Source organism: Macaca nemestrina, chromosome 7 (assembly GCF_043159975.1).
Source record: "Macaca nemestrina isolate mMacNem1 chromosome 7, mMacNem.hap1, whole genome shotgun sequence".
NCBI lineage: Eukaryota > Metazoa > Chordata > Mammalia > Primates > Cercopithecidae > Macaca > Macaca nemestrina.
Genome location: NC_092131.1, coordinates 131,378,631 through 131,395,929, shown reverse-complemented (window position 1 = coordinate 131,395,929; position 17,299 = coordinate 131,378,631). Strand labels below are relative to the sequence as shown.

Below are 17,299 nucleotides of genomic sequence, written 5' to 3'. Positions count from 1 at the left end.
GCCCTCCAAAGTGCCAGAGCCACCTAGGCACCCCCACACGACTGACACTCAGAGCAGACCCAAACTCAAGCCTCAGTTTACCTTATTTCTGGGATCAATGACTCAAGACCTTGGCCCTCCTCTCCACAAGAGGACCCAGCCTTTCTGTTCTAATTAGTCAGGTACCACACAACAACATCTCAGTCAACCATGGACCACATATACAATAGTGGTACCGTAAGACTATAATGCCAAATTGTTACTGTACCTTTTCCATGTTTAGCTATGTTTAGATACACAAACACACAATGTGTTCCAGTTTTCTGTGGTATTTGGTAGAACAACATGCTGTACAGGTTTGTAGACTAGGAGTAATAAGCTATACCATCAGCCTAGGTGTGTAGTAGGCTACACCACTTAGGTTAGAGTAAGTACACTCTATGATGGTCACACAATGATGAAATTGATGCATTTCTCAGAATATATCCTTGTTGTTAAGTGACACGTGACTGCACTTTCTCCCACCAGCCCCAGCCTTGGCCCCGGCAATCCTCAGCTCACTCATTCCCCACCCCTGTCAGGTGCTCCCAGCCACTCTGGTAGGACAGAATCCTAGAATGCATACAGCTTCCTGCCAACCCCTTTGACAAAGCAGTAAAGAGAACGGCTGTGCTATGAGGAAGGGTGCCCAGCACAACTCAGAGGTTACTCTGGGACTGGATCAGCCCTGCAGAGTTCTTCTAGTCCGGCCTTTCCTCATCAGAATGGGAAGATATTATTAAGCCCATTGTTCAGATAAAAACAATGCTGTGTTAGTCCATTTGCATTGCTATACAGGAATACCTGAGACTGGATAATTCATGAAGAAAAGAGGTTTATTTAGCTCATGGTCCTGCAGGCTGTCCAGGAAGCATAGTGCTGGCATCTGTTTGTGGTGAAGTTTCAGGAAGCTTCTCCCAATCATGGCAGAAGGCAAAGGGGAAGCCAGTGTGTCACAGGGTGAGACAGGGAGCAGGAGAGAGAGGGAGGAGGTGCCAGGCTCTTTTAAACAACCATATTTCATGTGGACTCACCATGAGAACTCACTCATTACCACAAGGATGGCACCAAGACATTGATGAGGGACCCGCCCCCATGACCGAATCACCTCCCACCAGGCCCCACCTCCAACCTTGGGGACCACATTTTACCATGAGATTTGGAGGGGACACAGGTCCTAACCACATCAAATGAGCCCCAAAGTGATTTGCTCATGGCTGTCTTCTGGGAAAAGCTCCCATCTGCCATCAGCACTCACCGCTTCCTCCTGTCAGTTCTTGACAACTTCTCTGCCCTATTTCCGGTGTTCTTAGGGTTGACATGCCCCTCAGCAACACACAGCCCTCAACTCAGGCTGAGTCCCAAATTTTGGAGTTTTCCAATCTTGAATCCCAACACAACACAATGTCCTGGATTCTATCTCTGTCAATTGCTATTTTCCACCAAGGAAGTGAAAAACTAATTCATACTGAAGTATCATGGGTCAGTGTGTCCTCTCTTCCTTAGAAACACATTTGTTTCTTAGCTGAGGCCTTCAGCAGGGCCTCTCTCTCCAGCTGTGCAGGCTGTGCACTGCACCACCCCAGTGGGTCTCATCCATGGCATGGGCCACGTGAATAGCCCTCCTCATCCACCTAGAGTTGTACAATGCACATTTAGACGGTGCCCTGCCTTTCCAGACACAATGTTGAATCCAAAGGAATACATTGCTAGAAAGAGCTCATGACAGGGACTTAAGAGACCCAGGCCTGACCTGGAATCTCACATGAGCCATTGACTCTTTCTGGAATTCTGTTTCCTCTCCAAAAAAATCAGAGCTCTACAAAATATATCTGTGCAGAACTGAATACCTTAAAATATTTATGCACACGCTTTCTCACTCAATCACATAGTGGGCAAGGCAGGCCCCATTCTCCCCATTACAAAAAGAAGCCAACCAAGGACCAGGGTATTGAGGACTTACCCAGCATCTCACAGCTCCAGAGGACTGGAGCCTGACCTTGGACCAGATTCTCAGGCTCTCCACCGAGTCCTCTCACACTGACATGGGGAGGAGCAGCTTTTAAGCTCTAAAGTTGTGTGAAGGTTTGTGCCCAAGTGGCGTGTTGGCCATCTCCGGCAGCACCATGGCCAGTGTCATGCCGCCTCGGGGGTCCATCGACTCACTCCCCGGAGGTGGCTCCGACTCCAGCTTCGGCTCAGCGTTGGCTCCTCGAGGTGCCAGGTGGAATCCCGACATTTCTTCCGCCTTCCCCAGGCCTGGCAAGTGGAGCCCAAAAACAGATGCCTAGCACCTTGTTCTTGGCGAGAATGACGGATTTTCGAGTCCCCTTCCAGGAGCCGCGCTCGCTTCCCCGGCGTACATACTGTGTCAGCCCTTCCTGAGCTAGTGAAAATAAACAGTGTCATTATCCCTCCGCTGGCTGCTGTGCAGTCTATCTATACCACTTAAGACACGGGATAAATGGCTTCTCCGTTTCATAATGAAAGGAATATTTCATTTTGCAGAGCTGAGGAACTGTTTATTGAGCATAAAAACAACATTTATACTGTGTTTTGATAATAAACTGATCTGGAAGTTGGTTCATTTAGGTGATGACTTGGATGTGACTCACTCATCTCCTCGGGCGTTGGTGTGGGTGGGGAGTGTACGGAGCCTGTGAGCTAGGGGGTCACAGGGCCCTGAAACACCCCTCCTATTTTCTGTGTTCATACTCAGAGTCTTCACAATGATCCTAGGAGATGGCTGTCATTACAATTCACAGGTGGGGAACTGAGGCATGGAGAGGCTAAGTAGCTTTCTCAAGTCATAGGTCTAGTAAATGGCAGAGCTGTGAATTAAATGTAATCAGATAGGCTGAGCACGGTGACTCATGCCTGTAATCCCAGCACTTTGGGAGGCCAAAGTGGGAGGAGCACTTGAGGTCAGGAGTTCGAGACCAGCCCTGCCAACATGGTGAAACCCCATCTCTACTAAAAATACAAAAATTAGCTAGGCATAGTGGCGGGTGCCTGTAATCCCAGCTACTTGGAAGGCTGAGGCAGAATTGCTTGAACCCAGGAGGTGGAAGTTGCACTGAGCCGAGATTGCACCACTGCACTCCAGCCTGGGTGACAGAGTGAGATCTATCTCAAAAAAACAAACAACCAAAAAAAAAAAGGAAGCAGACAGGCTCCAGAGCCCACTCTCTTAAATATTTTGCTGGAGATTTGTTCTCAGCCTAAGAGAAGTCTAGAGCATGGCAGGAATACACCAGCAGGAGGTGGATGAGAGACTTTTACAGTTTATGAACGTTGAGCCCAGCACTAGGTCTTTGCCCCAGCATTGCTCTGCAGTCCTGATCGCAGTTTCCTAAAAATGGAGCCAGTGGGGGAGTGGGTGCTGGGACTTTGCTCCAGAAGACTCCCTCTTTCAAGCTCCTCCTGTCCCTGTTTTTTGCAGACAATGCCTCCCATTCACAGGTTCTGCCTCGGTAGCTCTGGACAGTTACAGTCAGGCCCTTCACAGGATTCCCTGCTCAGAAATGATGGAGCCATCCTCACTGCTGGATGTGACCTGCCTCCACGCCTTGCTGATGAGGGTCCCTGCTGGCATCTCCACTCTGCCAGCACCTCCCCCATCGATGCTCTCGTTCACTCACAAAGGTACCGGATAGGGAGTTTATGGTAATACTTGTAGCCACCGGGTGTTGCTAGGTGCCAGGCACTGTGCCAAACAGTTTTCATGGGTTATTGTTCATCTTTACAGCAGCCATGAAAGTTAGGTATGACTTTCCTTGATTTAAAAAACAGACTCAGGAAGGTAAACTAACTTGCCTAAGGCCAAACAGCTGGTAGCTAACAGAGAAGAAATGCAAATCCAGGCCTATCCTCTCCCAGGCCCTTGGGCTTTCGCTACTGTGTCTCCTCTCAAAGGCTTCAAGAGTGAGGCCAGATTAGACAGATTGTGCTGGGTTTCCTGCCCTTTACCCTCTACTCCAAAAAAAGTGTCTAAATTTCCTCTCACTGTCTCAGTCTGTCCCTGAGGTAGGCTGAATAATGGCCCCCAAGGATATCCACATCCTAATCTCCAGAATTCACGAGTGTCGCCTTATATGGCAAAAGGGACTTTGCAGATGTGATCAAATTAAGAATTTCAAGAACAGGTGATTGTCCTGAATTATCCAGGAAGACTCTACCTGTAATCACAGATATCCTTCAAAGAGAGAGACTTGACTGCAGAACAGAGGATGGCAACGTGACATCAAAAGAAGACACTGGAGAGATGTGGCCAGGAGCCAAGGAATGCTGCCAGCCACCTTAGATGGTAGAAGAGCCAAGGAACAGGTTCTCCTCTGGAGCCCTCAGAGGGAAGCACCTCTGTTGACACCTTGATATTAGCCCTGTGAGACTCATTTTGAACATCTGACCTCCAGCACTTAAGAGAATAAATGTGTGTTGCTTTAAGCCACGAAACTGGTGGTAATTTGTTATAGCAGCAATAGGAAACTCATACAGTGCTATTCAGCCCAATCTTCCAGTGTGGTCCTGATGCCAAAACAAGTGTCCCGTGGACTCAATAGATACACCTGAATTTGTCGCTGTCCCAGTATAGAGTCAGGAAATCCTATCTCTATTTACATAGCGTTCCACTGAGGAGAATCCTGAAGTTCAGAGAGGGGAAGTGACTGCCTAAAATCCATCCTAAGTTAGCAGTGATGAAGATGGGACTCAAACCCAGTGCCTCTTGCTTCCATATGAATCTTTTATCTACATTTTAAGGCAATCAATAACTCTAAAAAGTTATAAAGAAAAAATAATTGTGGGATCTCAGAGCTATTTATTTGTGTGAGTGTGTGTGTATGTGTGTGTTTCTCTCAGCACTATTTTGTTTGTTTGTTTGTTTGTTTGTTTGTTTTTGTCCCCACAGCAGATTATAGGCCTATGGTATAAGTAAAAGAACATTATTCTGAGTTAGCAACATTATTCCACTTCCCGGTTTAGGGCTTTTTTGATGAGAATGAGATAACACTAAATGTTCACCCAAACATTTCATGTGCCTCTACGTGGGATTATTTGACTAGCTCTGGTCAAAAAATGTGGTGTGGTGGAAGGGAGATTTGCTACTTCCAGGCCTTGCCCCTAAAACCTCAATAAACTCCCCTTTTTAGATGCACCTTGCCCATTGACTGGGCAGCTGAAGACCTCGAGGAGGATTTGGAAATACTGAGGCCCTAGAAATACTGAGGCCCTGCTAAGGGTTAGCAGAGCCTAAGCTATGTAAAAAGAAACTAGATCCCTGAGTCACCACTTGGAGGAGAGGTGCCCAGGAGAGCTATCCGACAGCAGTACCCACATTGGACCTTGCAGTAGTGATAAATGAACTATCATTAGGTTAAGTCATTGGGAATTTGGGGCTTGTTACTGCAGCACAACTCAGCCTATCTTGACTGACAAAGATGGCAAGATGGTACTCAATGCCTCTCAGGTACTCCATAAATGGAATTACTAGAAGGGCCCTTAAAATGGAACCACTTCTGTGGGTGAATATCAGATAGGATCTGTGGTATATGTCTATACACACCTTTCCAGCTTCACCTGGACATTCACCAAAGGACTGAGAATTAATAGCCAAGAGTGGTTACAACAACCAAAAAAAAAACGGCTTGTTAACTTAACCAAACCTTCTTCTACTGTTTCCCCTTACACATCATCCCATCTGAGAGAGGTCATAAAGACAAGTTATTCCTGGAGAGAGGGTCAGGCCCTAGGAGAATGGGTGTGGCCCTGGAGGAAGAAAGGGGAGGGGAGCAAGAGAGGGGGGCAGGGTCCATGTAGGCAAGAGTAGGGGATCAGTCCTGGGACCTTCCTTTCCTCTGTCCCGCATCTCTGCATCACCACCCTCTCTATCCTCATTTTGAAGGAGATGCCATCAGAGACTTTGGAAAGTGGATCTAAGCTTAGCAGACTCTGGAGGACAAATGGCCAATAGACATAAAAAAACATGTTCTTATGAATCATCTCCCAAGGAATCCTGAGAAATGGGAATTACAACAACATATCCAGGGAAGGTTTAACCTCCTGTATCTTATCAACTGTAAGACACATTTCACAATCTGACATTGTGAAATCAGAATGTATATTACAGCCAATAGCATGTCACAGTGTCATTAGCAGTGCTTTTTATTTTTCGTGGAACATACAATAATAGTGTCTTAGATTAGACAAAAATGTGGTAGAAATGTGGTTGGAATCTTTTTTTTTTTTTTTTTTTTGAGGCAGAGTTTCACTCTTGTTGCCCAGGCTGGACTGCAATGGTACGATCTCAGCTCACTGCAGCCTCTACCTCCCAGGTGGAGTGATTCTTCTGCCTCAGCTTCCCAAGTAGCTGGGACTACAGGTGTGTACCACCATGCCTAGCTAATTTTTGTATTTTTAGTAGAGACGGGGTTTCACCATGTTGGCCAGGCTGGTCGCGAACTCCTGACCTCAGGTGATCCACCCACCTTGGCCTCCTAAAGTGCTGGGATTACAGGCGTGAACCACTGCGCCCAACCAGAATCATTTTTAAAAAGAGCATTGCTGTATTCAACTAGAAATTGTAATGGGACGTTTAAGTCTCTAGGCACATATTACAATAGCAGGAGCTAAATCCCTGAGTCACCACTTGGAGAAGAGTGGCCAGGCATAGCAATTTTCAAATTTATGAAAAATACATAGATGGTGGTATTTAATAAAAAAAAATAAGATTGCAGTATTTCACAGCATACATGTGATATTGGAGTAGTGAACATTGGAACTGCAGTTTTTATATTGGGACTATCTTTAGGTAAATGGGAAAATGGGTAGGACATGCCTTTCATGTAGTAGACATTCAATAAATAGTTGTTTAATTATTTTTAGAGTCTAGGTCTAATGACTAATCTTTCTTTAATTCTCTTCCTCTTAAATTTTGTTTCTCTTCCTTCCCCACTGCACTTTCTTAATTTTCTATCATGGGATGCTTGGGGAAAACTGTCAAATTTTTAAATATTTCAGGAAACTTCTCAGCCTTCAGGTCCACTTTCCTGTTTCCCAGCCCTTTACTGAAGCTTGTAACTATTGCCAAAATATGAACATTTTCAATGTGTCAGAGTTACAGGCTCTTTGAGTTGTCAATTTTCTTCCTGGAAACCTCTGTGGCCAGTGGTGCCTTTGTCCAAGTTCTCATCCTGTGTCCAGGAAGAATGAGGTACGCAGACAAGTGAAGGGTGAAGATGAAGAGGAGCTTTATTTAGTGTTAGAACAGCTCAGAGGAGACCCGCAGTGGGTAGCTCCTCTCCGTAGGTAGGTCATTTCATGGTGTGTTCAGTTTTCAGCAGAGAGGAGGCCCTGGAGGGGTTGGCTCCTCTCTGCAGACAGGTCATTCAGACATCTCTGCAGGTCTCTGAAGCTCTCAGCAGAGAGGGTAGCTCCTATCTGCAGCTGGTCATCCCATCTCTCCATCCTCTGCCCTGCTCTGGCTGAGCCCAGGGCTTTTACGAACCTCAGAGGGGAGGAAGTGCATGCCAATTGGTCCATGGGCAGCCATGGATGGGCCTGCAGGAGGCGTCACAGGTCCCCTCTCCAATGTGACTGACAGCCTAGCCCCCAGCCTTCAGGCCCTCCCTGGCCTGAAGGAAGGGCCTGACTGGGGACCTGCCTCCTTCCACCCAGGAATCTGTCTGCTTCCCATGGCCGTTCATGGTACCAGGGCTTGGCCCCACTCCGAGATCAGAGCAGGCACCAGGAGAGGAGAGAGTCCAAGCAGTGGAAGCAGATACCCCTGAGCCTGCAGGGACAGGGAAGGGCCTTCCTGGGTCCCTGAGGGTGTAGGCTGCAGGGATGCTGGGTCCCACGCCTGGGAGGGTGGCCACAGCTACACCCAGGGAGCTCCCACTGCAACTCAGAAAGGGCGGGACTCCCACCAGCTCCATGGAGTGTGCAGCCCCAGCCGTGCCTCCTTGCTGCACCCTGTGTGATAGCAGCAGTCACTGGCAACATCAGGTCCAATGCTCAACACTTCCCATTCATAGTCTAGAATTTTGTGAATCCTCTTTTTATGGCTCTTAACTCACCCTGCCTTGAATTTTAGCTACTTCTCTGCTTGTAAATCTCTTAAGGCAGGAGTTAGGTCTTTGGGTCTCCTAAGGGGTTTAAGAATGTTAAACCCCTTCATCTAAGGTTGTAACTAGCATTTAGCAAGTACAGATGCTCCTCAACTTACAATGGGGTTATGTCCTGATAAACCCAATGTACGCTGAAAATGTCATAAGTTGAAAATACATTTAACACACCTGACCTACCAAACATCAGAACTTAGCCTACCCTATCCAAAACATGCTCAGAACACCTACATTAGCCTACAGTTGGGCAAAATGACCTAATAGAAAGCAGATTTCAAAATAAAGTGTTGAATATCTTATGTAATTTCCTGAATTTTGTACTAAAAGTGAAAAATAGAATGGTTGTATGGGTACTCAAAGTACAGTTTCTACTGAATACATATCACTTTTGCACCATCCTCAAGTTGAAAAATCGTAAGTCGAACCATTGTTAGTTGGGGACTGTCTGTGCTCTCATGATTGAGTAGATAAAGGGATGACAGACGAGTGGATAGACGGATGAGTGAATGGATGAGTAGATGGCTGGATGAAATTATTTTTATACTTTTTACTCTTAAGTCATTGGAAACAGACCAAAACAAAGGTCCCCTATGACATCAGAAAGTTAGAGGTCCCTGAGGCAAGGTTAGATTTCGGAAGGCACAGCCTTCCGATGTATTGATGTATTCAATACTGCAAATGAGTAAAAATAATAAAGTTCCTGCAAAGTCCAGAAATCCAGATGGGTGTCTGCCCCTGGCCAAATACGCATGATATATTCTTATTAATAAAGCCAGACTAGTGTCCTCAAATTATCCAAGGAATACATTTGCCCACCCACAGCGGTGGGGGAAGCGATTACTTATTAATAAAGCGATAGCTAAATCTAATTATATCCCCATCAGAGGCAGCTGGTAATAAAACCAGGCTGGTCTTCCAGAGCTCGGTGACCCTGCTGACCTCAAATCAAAGTTTAAACCATCAGTCAGCTTCCAATGCATTCCCAGCACACCTACCAATTACGAGCGCCCTGGTGCTGCTGTCTGCCAGGGGTCAGAGGTCACCGCCTGCACTCGATAGCTGGGAGCTGGAATGGGGCTTTAGAAATCTCATTATCCTGTTAACCATACATTTATCTGACAAGATAAAAGAGACTAGGTGACCAAGCTATCATTAAAGATTAATAGAAAGTATAAAAAATTCAGCTGCAACCAGCATTGCTGTTTAGAGCTTGTGATCGGCATGACAGGGTTATTAATCAGGGAACCAAAAAGATTTAGGTCTTTGCTCTTGATATTTTCTATTTTTATTTTTAGTTTTGTTTTTTCCCTCCCTCTGTCTGAAGTCATTACCTCGTCTCATATCACCCCAAACTGGAGGTCAAAGGAGACTCCTGCTAATTGGCTCTTCCGGCTTCGAATCATAACCCATCGGGCTAATTAGAAAATTGCCAGCACTCGAGGTGACGTGGGATGCAGCAGGGGACGCTGGTGGGCTGGGGCAGCGGTGCCAGCTGCTTACTGGGCTGCCGCCCTTCTCGCGTGCCAGGCCTGTTAATCAGCGGGGGAAATCAATACATTTTAAATTTAATTCAGTCCTGTAAGGCACACCCAAGCCCCAAGATGATTTCTCCTCATTCGTGATTCCACTTCAGTTTTACATGAAAGATTTTCAGCCCACGCCTACCCAGGAATCAGAGGGCAGGCTCTGTTTTTAAGGCTTAGGGATTCTTTTTATTCTTTCCAGTTCTCTCTTATCGCCCACCCACCCCTGCCGACCAGCTTCCTCCCCACGGCATCCTCCTTCGCCTTTTTGATGATAAATCAATGTCCTTTTCCTCTGCTGCCCTGGAAGATGCAAGCTCAGATGACAACTCAGCTGCTCCCCTTCCGCCCCCAGGGCCAAGGTGAAGAGAAGCCAGGAAGATGTGCCAGTGAGAGAATGTGGATGGTTTCCAGAGCAAAGAGGCAGCTTTAATCAACCTGTGGAAGGGACTTGCAGCTCTGGATGATCTTTAGAAGGCTGATCAGGAAGCGACACTGACCAGGGGTGCCTGGCATTCTTCCCTGCCCTGGGATCAGTGTGGCCTCAGGAGTGCACCCAACAATGCCATCAGGCTGCCAGGACCCTCTACTGCCAACTGAGTGACCTTAGGAAAGTCAGCTGGCCTCTCTGAGCCTGCTTCCCTGGGTGGAAAACGGGGAAAACCCCTCCTTCTTGGGGTTGTTTGAAGATCAAATGGAATTCTTGAGTACAATCTCTTCCATTGTAATGGCTTCCTGGCTTGCTCCTACTTCCTCCCTGCTCCATTAAAGCTTAATCTGATAAATCAATTAAGTATAAAGTACTATTGGCTGACCTCTGGTTAGTTGCCAGAGTTCAAGGACAACAATTTATTCCTCTGTGCAGCTTACTACCCCCAACCAACCCAACACACTTCCCTTCAACACACACACACACACGCACACACACACACACACACACACACACAGAGTGAGTTCTCAGTGAATTGTCTAATGACTTCTTCTTCCAGATAGGAGACACTCTTCGTGCCTCCATGAATATAGGCTGGCACCAGTAAGTCCTGTATAAGTACTTAGTAGATAAAGGAATGAAAGCCTGGCCAGAGGGAAAATCCAAACCTCCTGCTAGGAGGAAAACCAAAGGTCAAAGCTGGGTAAATAGAGGAGAGGAACCAGTCCCAGTAGCCAAGGTAGGTGAAACAGAAAGAAAAATCAGTAGAGAAGAGACAGGTTGGGAAGAAGAGTGCGAGGTAGGTCAGGAGAGTGGTCCAGGTCGTGCAATGAACAAGGTCTTCCGGGCTTTGAAAGAGACATGACTGTAGCTTTGTGGCTTAAGGCTGGACTTCATGGTTTCTAGGACCAGGCTTCTCTGGAGACCATGGAAACTGCACTGCCCAATTGCGTGCTGGGGAGTTCTGGTGAAAAGACTGTTTTGTTCCACTGAGAAGCCAAGGAAGCAAAGACACAAATGGAAGAAATAGGGAGGTTTTTGAGCAAGAGTGGCAAGAGAAAGTGACATTTCAGGGAACAAATGATTAGTGACATTACACAGAACAGGTCAGAGGAGGAAAGAATGCAATTGGGGGAAACTAGTGAGGATGCGGCCCAAGGAAGACTCAACAAAGACTGAGGCCAGGATGACGACGGTGGGAAAGGACACAAAAGACATAAACATGAAAGGAAATCGAGACACAGACTCCCTCTCTGTGCCCCTCAGCCTGCTTCTCACCTTCCCTGCACCTGTGTCTCAGCCAAAGCCAGCCCTCAGGGCCCTCCCAACCGCATGCCCCGGGGCCAGGCCCAATTACACCAGGTAAATAAAAAGGAAGTGTGTGGTTTCTTCTTTCGTTTCTCTCTCCTGACTTCCTCTGACTGCCAAAATTTGTCTGTCCCATCTGCAAAAATGTGACATTTTATATTCAAAGCAGTGCATGTCTAGTTATTTACTAGATGTGCGTTTAAGACATAATTACATTTAAAGTATTTTCCCCCAGGAGTAGTGTTCCTTTAAGCAACAGTGCTCATTGTTTGAAGATCCTGCATTTGGGGAAAAGAGTTCAAGATGGCCCTGTAAACAGGTCTTGCAGACAGACACAACAACAGCTACTTCTAAAACCTCCTGGCAGGTTCTGGGGCTGGAAAGTTGTGTATCTGTGTGTCTGCACATGTGTGGGTCCATGTGTCTGTGCATGTCGATTTGTGTGGGTGTGTTCTAGGTATGTGTATGTGTGAGAGAGAGAGAGCATGTGTTCATGGAACATGTGTTTATGTCTTGTGTGTTGTGAAGGAGCAGAGCATGAAGAAGGAAACTAGTGTCTTTTGAGAGCCTACCGTGTTGCAAGTGCTTTGGGCATGGCCTTATTTAATCTTCAAATATTCTTGTCTCAGTGTAACAGCTGAAGAAACTGAAACTTAGAGAAGTAAAAGAACTTGCCCCAAATTAATCTGCCCATAAGTTTCAGAGCTAGAACTCTAATTCTCATAGTCTGTCTAGTTTGTGCTAAAAAGACTGAAGAAATAAAAGTACCATGTCATGTTTTCACTCAGTGGCATGCTTCGTATTTTCTCAGATCCATCCATATGTAATCATGTATATGTCATTTTCTGAGTCCCTCCTGTCCTAGGCATTGTGGTAGAAACCTTACATATGCAATCTAATGCAATGCTCACCACATCTCTGGAAGCAGGTTTATTGGTGCCATTTCAGAGATTTTAAAAAATGAGGCATCAAAGGATTAAGTAACTCCCCCTCACAGAGCTGTAATGCAAAGGCAGCTTTGTTCAACTCCAAAGCCCAAGCCCTTGCCCTTATATCCCACTGACTGGTTTCATTATTACTCAGTTTTGAGTCTTGAGAATTTAGAGTCTAGGTAGGTAGGAAAAGCATACATGTGACAACCAAAGTTATCACACGGTGGTCTGTATGTGAAGGCCAGCAGCTACCTTACATCACCAAAACTCAGATTATCTCCATCTTTCTGCTCTGCTACCCTCAGTCTGTCGGTTGCCTTTCCTTGTGGTTACAAGACAGCTCCCAGAGCTCCAAGCATTGCACACAGCCTTGACCATACCCAGTGAAAGACAATAGACTAGTTAATTCTTGTTTCTCTGTCTTTTTTCCTCTTTTAAAATCTTTATTTATTTTATTTCTACTATATCCATCTAACTTTTTGTCTGTGTGTATATATAGAGGAAGGCTGGGAAGATGTTTACCTGTTGAAAAGGCATCTTTGTGTACTTTGATGCATAGCTTGATTTGTTTTTGTAATGAACATACAGAACTTTTTAGAAAAAAATCTTTAAAAAATGATAAAGTCAGCATTAAAGAAATGAAACTAATCTCACAGTGTCATTCACCTGCGTAAGATGCATCATTGGCTTCCCCACCACAGACCGGATGAAGGACAAAATCCATGGCAGTTTATAAGGCCCTTCTGTCATGTGGCCTCTCTGTTCTTGCCAGAGGACTCTGGTCCTCAGACATGCAGATGTTTCTGTGCTTCCTGCCTTGGTTCTGGCGCTCTTTCCTGCTGAAGAACCTCCCCCCACTGCTCCATCAGTGGAAACACTGTGCCTTCCTCAAGGACCAAACCAAAAACACCTTGCTCCTTGCAGCCTCTCCAGGAAGCTCAGTCAGGAGATATTGCTCTCCTATCTAGAGGCCAGATTTTTGTGCATTTTGCAGTGTGGTGAGTTTGGGTCAGTGGTATGCTGGAGCCAGTGGCTTTCATCCACTCTTGAGACCTGAGTCTATGCATCCCTTCCCAAGATGTCATATTGGTGTCTTGGAATCAGCCACGGTGAGAATATTTATACTATGGGAATTGACAAATACTACATTTTTTTTTTCCTTAGGGAAAGTTAGTTGTTAAACGTTTGCCAGTACACCTCCAGTTTGGGGAGGGGTCCATCTCAAAAATTAACTCAGAATTAATTCAGGGAGGCCAGTCTTATTTAGCTCCAAACTCCATCCCCCACGCTCCTAGCACAGTGCTGTGCTCAGTTCTAGACAATTAGCTTCTGCAAGTAAAAGGGCAATCCAGGACCCCACTGTCATTGCCCCACTGTAGGAGCCAGCCAGCCCGTGGCCCTGGGCTGGAGCTATAAGAGCTGCCATGGTGCAGGTTTCCTGCAGGCTTCCTGGAGACATCGGGCTGTCGGGCCCCACCTTTTGGAAAGGGAACAAGCAGGGCTTAACAGGAATGATGGAGATGTAAAATGGCCCCAGGCCATCCCAAATCCCTAAATCTTACACAATAGAGAGGCTTAAGTGACTCAGTAAATGAGCCAAGGAGTTCAGGTCTTGGAAAATGCGAAGTGGTTTGCTAAACCATCCCAAGCAGCATTGATCATCAGCTTACTGGTGGTGTCAGAGGGGCCCATCCAGTTCCCTCAAGCACTGTCTGTGCTTTTCAAGAGAGATTGCAAGTGACAGAGGAGCACAAGAGGCAGGCCCTGGCAAAGCTCAGACTGGGCCCCTGAGTCCGCAGATTTACAGCTGCGACCTGGAGCAGGCCCGGACTGTGCGTGGCTAGGGTGGAATTAGGGGGCTAGGAGCCCTTCAGAGAACTGATACAGACAACCATGCGTCCAAGTCACTCACATCACAAAATCGTGTGGCCCTCGGAACCCATATCTACATGTGACCCTAAAGCTGTATGAGAGATGCGGAACAGCATCCTTCAGAGACAGATCCCAGAAATCGGGGTTCTGACATCCCTAGTCCCAGAAAATGCCCAGTCTGCAGGTCATTCTGAATCACATTTGTTGAAGAAATAAATCTGAGTTCTGGCCTGGCCTTTGCACTGTGCAACCTTGGACAAAGCCTTTCTCTGTGGGCCTCGGTTTCTCCATATGGACAATGAGGCACTTATTAAACTTTATGGGCTTAGTGATACCCTCTCCCCACTTCAGCCCTGTCACCTTATGTTCCTAGGTATTTCTAGCTGTGTGCCCCACATAAGAATGTAGGGCAAGACTGGGCGCTTGCAGGGGTTTAACTCACCCAGCTGGTCTGCACAGGCCAAAGCTTGGGGAGCCCCAGCCTCCCTGGCTCAGGCCCTGTGCAAACCAGTCTCTCGCCCTGTCAGAGGGAGGGACTGCTCCCTGGAGCCCACCCAGCTGGCTGGGAGCTCTCTGAGTGCCTGCCACTGTGTGACAGTCATGCGATGAGAGGGAAGCTCAGCACATGTCCCCAGCCACCATCAGTTGGCGGTTCCTTGAGTGGAGGGATGTCAGAGGCACGTCAACACTTTGGCGGCTGCTATTCCAGGCGGGCGAGGCAGGCAGAGGGCCTGTGGAGTCTGCAGAGCCAGCCCTCGGGGGAAAGGAGCCAAGACACAGAAGGGGCTCAAGCTGCCCTGCCCCTCACCCCGCAGCCTGTAGGGGGCTGGGGAGAAAGTGGGGGAGCAGAGAACTATTTCTTCCTGTGTTTTCTGCCTATTAAATACTTTACAATTTGGTCTCATTTCATTCTTATGATAACTGTACAAGGTAGATACTATACCATTGCCCCCATTTTTCAGAAGAAGCTCAGTGAGGTGCTGTGTCCTGCCCAAGGTCACTCAGTCCTCAAGGGCACAGAACTTTCTGGATGACAACTGCAAGCTACTGAACACCACACTCTCAATAAACCCAGTGTTCTGGACTGCGTGTTCGTGTCTTCCCCAGATTCTTATGTTGAAACCCTAACCCCCAAAGGATGGCGTTAGGTGGCGAGGACTCCAGGAAGTAGCTGGGTTCAGATGAGGTCGTGAGGGTAGAGCCCACAAGATAGGATCAGTGTCCTTAGAAGAAGAAAAAGAGATAAGGGTGCACTCTCTGCCTGCACAGACCAGGGAAAGCCACGTGAGGACACGGGCAGGAAGAGGGCCTCACCAGAGCCCAGCCATGCTGGCACCCTCATCTCCAGCCTCCAGAGCTGCGAGAAATAAGGTGTCGTCTAAGCACCTTATTTCTGGTTTGTGTTATTCCTTTACAGCAGCCTGAACTGACTGAGACACCTAGAAAGCAGGTGTCATCCATCCACTTGCTCAACACCCCACATTTCACCTGTTAATGGCGGGGTCCATCCACTCCTAGCCCAGCTGGAGGTGCCCTGGGCCCCGGTGTTCCCCAGGCTCCCCAGTGTCTAGAGTATCTTGTGGGGATGTCCACTTGGGACAGCAGAGTTTAGTTTGGGAAGCCTGTGTGGAGTTCCCATTCATATGAGGTTCAGGGTGGTTGGGGGCAGGCAGGCTGATGTGACCAACCCCTGGTGGGGAGCCAACCTGGGACTCAGATTTTGGGCCAGCCTTCCCCAGGGACACAGCCCCACTGGGGACCCAGCTCGAGGGACAGGTTAGGAGGCTGTGGCTCCCCCTGCCCCGTACCTCACATGCCTTCTCCACGCTCCTCCCACCAAGCCTCTCCATGCCCCCACTGTCGCCCATCTCATCTCTCCCCCAGGAAAAAGCCCTCCGTCTCGTTTCCTCCCAGGAAGCTTTAAAGGTCCATCGGAAATTGCTTTAAGACCCATTAGGCGACCACCCCAAAATTGGCGCAGTAAAAACAGGTTTGCCTGCCTTAGAAACCAGGCCACCCAACCCTCCACATGGCTCTTCCCTCAGAGGGCTTTTCTAGAAGGGAGGGGGACAGGGATCACAGACAAACCAACCCAACTTTAGTTCTCTTATGCCTCCTAGGAGGAAACTCAAGCTCAAAGAGGCTGGCTGGCTCACCTAAAGGCACCCAGAGGGCGACAGCAAGAGCTGGAATCCAGGTCAGCCGGGCCTGTCTGCTCCGAAGTCCCTACTTTCACCAGACCCTGCATGCTCTGCCGCCATTGTCTAGACTCCAGTTGCATGGAGCAGCTCTGTGAGTTATCTCTTCTCCCAGCCTCTGGGGACCCCCATCTTCTCCACAGTAAATATCAAGCCTGCCTTGGGCATGGCCCTGGGACCCTTCTCAGCCTGGGGCAGCTCCAACTCCCATACTCTTCTTTCTTTATCCCTCACGCTTCCTGTGTCCAGGGCTCCTTGTTGCCTCTCTCTCACTTCCATCTTCAAAGCAAGTATTGAGGGCAAGCTAGAGACTCCGCTAGTGCCAGAGATAGAGGTGACTAAGGTGAGCAAGCTCCCTGCTCTCAGAGTTGATACACTACTTGGGGGAGGCAAGTAAATGAATAAATCAGTAAGATAATCTCTCATAGCATTGAGTGTCAAGAAGGTGACAAAAGCAAAATAAGCTTTCCAGCCTGTCCCTGGCTGTTGCCCTGCATAGGGCCTCACAGGTCCCCTCACTTCACCTGGGTAGCAATCATGGGAGGGGAAGAGGAGGGGGCCGGGAAGACAGGGAAGGAAAAAAACGCCAGGACAAGCCCTTTGGAGTGCGATGTTATATGGAACTTCCATACTGACTGTGGAAAGTAGAGATTCTCCCCAGTGCGACAAGACAAAACTGAGAGTAAGAGAGGCCGCTCAAAGGCGTAGAAGCCAAAGCAAACTCCAGCTCTCCCGACTCCCATCCGGTCCAATGCTGTTTCCAAAGCACAAGCTGCCTCCCATGCTCAAGATGAGGCTATAGCCATTTCTTCTGCTCCCAGCCCGCATAGCCCCTAACCTGCAACAGCCTCCCTGCTCCTACCCCTGCTATAAATGGCCATGATGTGCAGCCATG

At 47.7% G+C, this 17,299-nt stretch overlaps 1 protein-coding gene across 1 annotated transcript in view; it reads right to left on the bottom strand.

Moving 5' to 3' along the window:
• The window catches only part of LOC105487692 (putative proline-rich protein 21), a 33,811-nt gene that overhangs the window by 6,410 nt on the left and 10,102 nt on the right, over positions 1-17,299 (bottom strand). The gene's annotated exons all lie outside the window — the stretch shown is intronic.